This window comes from Primulina tabacum, chromosome 4 (assembly GCF_025594145.1).
Source record: "Primulina tabacum isolate GXHZ01 chromosome 4, ASM2559414v2, whole genome shotgun sequence".
Taxonomy (NCBI): domain Eukaryota; kingdom Viridiplantae; phylum Streptophyta; class Magnoliopsida; order Lamiales; family Gesneriaceae; genus Primulina; species Primulina tabacum.
The window spans coordinates 19,661,534-19,667,174 of NC_134553.1; positions in this window are offsets into that span (position 1 = coordinate 19,661,534).

The following is a 5,641-nucleotide window of genomic DNA, read 5'->3' on the forward strand; positions in this document are numbered from 1 at the left end:
CATGATCTCTGTGTTGCCAAACTGGTCGGGCTGACTCAAACTGGACTCAGTTGATATTGAACCGCATTGATCATCCAATGGCAACTGAAGAAGTGCCAACTGAAGAGCCAATTAAAATGTTAGCTGACAAACCAACTGAAGAGCCTACTAGCTTGAAGGATTGTTGCAGAGCACCTTGAGGTGTTTCAAAGAAAATATTCTCCAAGAGATGCAATAGCTCGTGTTCTAAGAATGTATGCACCAATGAATTAGATCAAGTTTGGAGTTAAAACCAAGCGGAAAACACTCGAAATAATCATTCGTTAAGAAACACTGATATATTTTGTATATCCTATGTAATTGAATAACTGAAAAAGGGTTGATTAGTTTTTGCGTTCATCAGTTCAATTATGGTGACAAGTAAACTTACGAATATCTAACTGATCCAAAGAGTTTGAAAACAACAGTTAATCAGAAAAATACACAAGATATGTTTGTGGATGTTCGGAGACTTCAACTGCTACTACTGTCACCCCTTCTACCCCCTCGGATAGGATTCACTAGAAGACTTTGATTTATACAACTCTTTGTACAAACCCACTCAGCTTAGGACTTACACTACTGCCTAACTGAACTCCTAGACTAGACTGAAGGCAGCACCTTCCAGTTAACACTTCTTTAACTTCGATGCGAGAAAGACTACATACACAAGTTTATTGTCTTTGTGCAAGACTGTATTTGAGTGGTGGTGTGTGTGTGTGTGTGAGAACTGATCTCTGAAAACTACCCGAAAGTGTTCTCACACCCTGAGGGAAATATGCTTCTAAACTAAACTGATAACACGATGAAGTGTTCCCTCTGGGATGATTGATTCTTGTAAGCTGATATGCAATATGCGTGTCCTTTTTTTTATCTTCACACACTCTAGTATTTGCTCTCTCTTGTTTTTTTTGCTGATGGTCTAGAGCGTGTATATATAGAGGCATTGAGATCGTACTTCAAGAATCATCACATGTGATCGTTGCAGCTTTGAATGCGTTCCTTGGTATATGTGTCTTGGCTTTTCTGACATGCCTTCAGGAATTTCTCGGCTTTAATCTTTGCTGCAACGTCCATTATTGTACCTTCGATTGTACAGGTATTTGTATCTTTGTGCGTAGCTGGAGTCCACTAAGATAAGCTTGTCTTAATATGCAACTGAATGGTTCCTCACTGATGTTCCTAACTGGTCATCTGAAATGATCTTCAGTTGGGCTGGTGAAATCAGTTGACTCGTCAGTTGAACTAATTTCACTCTTTCAGTTGAACTGGTCAGCTGGGTTCTTCATCAGTTGAGCTCTTCATCAGCTAGACGGGCTTTTGAAGGTCTTCTTCTGAACTACCTATCAGCTGGACAATCAGTTGAACCATTTTTTGAGATATCAGTTGAGCTGATTCAATTTGGTCGATCAGTGGGTCTCATCAGTTAATCGTCTTGATAGCTTCAGTTTTACCTCGCTTAACTGATCAGTTAGAAACCTAATCATTTCCACCTACCTGCGCACTAAGGTAAATCATTAGAAACAAAATATCAAGTTTTGTTAACATCAAAATCAAGATTGCGAATATTAAATGTTCCAAAAATCTCATCCTTTTTGATGATCACAAAACTTCGACAGTTAAAACAATTTTAAAGAAAGTGTTAAAAAAATATTTCAGTTTGTGGAATAGCTGAAATAAAATCTCCCCATCAACAACTGAATGAAGTGATTTGAAAACAGTTTTTCAGTTCGAAGGATAATTTAAACAAAACTCCCCCTTAGAAACTGAATTAAAAACTCCCCTTCAAAATTATAAACATTTACGCGATTAATGAAGTTTTAGTATCAATCAAGAACTTTGGGCAACAAATCTTAAAATAGCAGTTCAGTTATGTAAAAGCTAACTAGATGAACAAGATATTTATTTAATCAAATAAGCATCCTTTGTATTATACTTTTGCGCACATCAACAAGTGTAAGGGAAATGGCCACTCCACTGGCAGACTTTAAATAACATCAAACATCAGTTAATTTATACATAATAGAACTGAATATACTAACAACTGGTCACCTTGAATGCTTTGAATGATGCAAAGATTTCGAGTTTCTTTTGCTAGAAGATCAAGTAATTTGCCTTTGGACTTGATCTCTGTGATGGCTAACTGGTCGAGCTGACTAAAACTAAATTCAACTGATACTGAACCGCATTGATCATTTATATTTGATCTGATATGGCAATGAAGCGGCGGTACTTCTGATGATTAAGTTCCACTTAACTCATCAGTTTCAGCTGGTAGTTGGGGTTTCGTCTGTTAATAAGTTGGACTGGTAGACTAGAAACTGAAATTTTGTCCGTTGAGCAGTTTAGTTGAACTGCTGTCAGCTGAACTCAAAGCCCTGCAATCTGCTAAAAACAACAATGTTAATGAATCAAGAGAAGTGGCTACAGTGTTAGTTGCTGAGCCAAGAACCTTCTCTCTCCTCATGGCAAATGCATAAAATATTTAAGAGGATTTTGAAATCCATTTTAAACAACATTTTGAAACATATTTAAAAATATCAGTTTTCAAATGTCCTTCTTAGAACAGCTAGCTCTGATACCATTTGAATGATCGTTTGCAGAGCACCTTGAGGTGCTTCAAAGAAAATATTCTCCAAGACCTGCAATAGCTCGTGTTCTAAGAATGTATACACCGATGAATTATATCGAGTTTGGGAGTTAAAACCAAGCGAAAAACATTCTAAATAATCCTTCTTTAAGAAACACTTATATATTTTGTATATCCTGTGTAATTGAATAACTAAAAAAGGGTAGATTAGTTTTTGCATTCATCAGTTCAGTTATGGTGACAACTAAACTGACGAATACTCTAACTGATCCAAAGAGTTTGAAAACAACAGTTAATCAGAAAAATACACAAGATATGTTTATGGACGTTCGGAGACTTCAAATGCTCCTACGTCACCCCTTCTACCCCCTCGGCTAGGATTCACTAGAAGACTTTGATTAATACAACTCTTTGTACAAACCCACTCTGCTTAGGACTTACACTACTGCCTAACTGAACTCCTAGACTAGACTGAATGCAGCACCTTCCAGTCAACACTTCTTAAACGTCTATGTGAGAAAGACTACATACACAAGTTTATTGTCTTTGTGCAAGACTGTATTTGAGTGGTGGTGTGTGTGTGTGAGAACTGATCTCTGAAAACTACCCGAAAGTGTTCTTACACACTGAGGGAAATATGTTTCTAAACTAAGCTGATAACACGATGAAGTGTCCCTCTGGGATGATTGATTCTTGTAAGCTGATATGCAATATGTGTGCCCTTTCTTTTTATCTTCACACACTCTAGTATTTGCTCTATCTTGTTTTTTTTTGCTGATGGTCTTGAGCGTGTATATATAGAGGCATTGAGACCGTATTTCAAGACTCATCACATGTGATCGTTGCAACTTTGAATGCGTTCCTTGGTATATGTGTCTTGACTTTTCTGACATGCCTCCAGGAATCTCTCGGCTTTAATCTTTGCTGCAACGTCCATTATTGTACCTTTGATTGTACATGTATTTGTATCTTTGTGCGTAGCTAGAGTTCACTAAGATAAGCTTGTCTTGATCTGCAACTGAATGGTTCCTCACTGATGTTCCTAACTAGTCATCTGAACTGATCTTAAGTTGGGCTGATGAAATCAGTTGACTCGTCAGTTTAACTGATTTCACTCTTTTAGTTGAACTGGTCAGCTGGGTTCTTCATCAGTTGAGCTCTTCATCAGTTGGCCGAGCTTCTGAAGGTCTTCTTCTGAACTACCTATCAGCTGGACAATCAGTTGAACAGTTTTTTGAGATATCAGTTGAGCTGATTCAGTTTGGTCGATCAGTTGGTCTCATCAGTTAATCGTCTTGATAGCTTCAGTGTTACCTCGCTTAACTGATCAGTTAGAAACCTGATTAGTTCCAGCTACCTGCACACTAAGGTAAATCATTAGAAACAAAATAGCAAGTTTTGTTAACATCAAAATCAAGATTGCGAACATGAAATGTTCCAACACAGCTCTACTGCTGCTCATACTTTCACCCAATCTCAAGAACCTCAACATGAGGTAGTTGAAGAAATTATTCGAGAAATGGTTACAGCTGTGAGTGAATCACCAAATAGGGCCTTGGTCATTTTCAATGAAGAAGATAGGGAGCAAGAACCAGAATCGTCTGAAAAGCCTTGTCTCCTCACATACCAATGGCTACTGATACTATGATAGAAGATATTCAGTCCAGTCTGCACAATTTAATTTCAACTATCTCCGATATGAAGTCAATCCAATTGCTGCATACTTTGAAGATTGATTCCCCAAAGGAGGATAGCTTAAAAAGCCTACACCAAGTTACTAAGGATATCACTTCCTTATTTCTTCAATTGGATCAATTGAAAAAGGACATAGTGACAGTTCCAACACTTTTCCAGACTCAGGACATGCTAATCAATAGAATGGATTTTATACAAACCAGCATGACCAAGAGATTTGATCTGATGCAAGAAGAGATGATGAAATCTATATCTATAGTCACCTCAGAAGTCTGTATATTATCCAGCAAGGTTGATGGGTTTGACAATAATGAGGAAGAACAGTAGCAGGTATCTAAAAAAAGATCCAGTCAACCAACTGATCAAGGACCAACTGATAAAAGAGCAAATAAATGAAGAAGTCCAGAACAGTTCATTAGAAATTGTGAACCGTTTTCCGTACTTTTCAAATGTTCCATATTTCTAGCCGTTCAAGAAGAACTTTCAACCGCCTAAAAACGATTGAAAATAAATTTTAAAAGCAAATATTTTTAAAGAGTTTATTCACCCCCCTCTAAACTCTTTCTCGATCCTAACAAGTGTTATCAGAGCGGGTTTTCTTGAACGTTGATATCTACAATCAATATGACATCATTTAACAAGATTCTTATGTTTTCTAAAGAAGATTATGATGACTGAAAAATATGCATGCAGACACATTTAGCAGCCCAGGACGATGACATGTGGTATGTCATCACTGACGGGCCTATGAAGATCTTGAAAGTCAATCCATCTGTGGCTATAACTGAAGGTGCTCCCCAAATGGTGGAAAACATCGATCCTAATGGATAGCTGAGGACAAGAAGAAGGCGAATCTTGAAAACGTCACTAAAGATATCCTTTATAAAACTCTGGATAAAAATATGTTTGTCAAGATTAAAACTTGCTCTACAACAAAGGAGATATGGGAAAAACTCACACAACTGTGCGAAGGCAACGACCAGACCAAAGAAAATAAACTGACAGTTACAATCCAGAAGTTTGACAACGCAAAGATGAAGCCAGGAGAAACTCTCTCCGAATTTGATGAACAATTTAGTGGTATTATTATAGAACTTACTTCTCTAGGTAAAGAATACTCTAACCGTGAAATTGTCTTGAAACGATTTCGAGCTCGGAATACGAATTGAAGAAGAACCATCCACTTCTCAAAAACCAAGGCCCTGGAAGTTACCACAGTGACTCTTCCAGTTGAAGAGTCCACAAGTAAGAAATCAGCCGAGCAACTGAGCAGTGAAGCTATGTCCCTATTTTTCAAGAAATTTGGTAAATTTATGCGTAAAAATTAATCTCAATTTG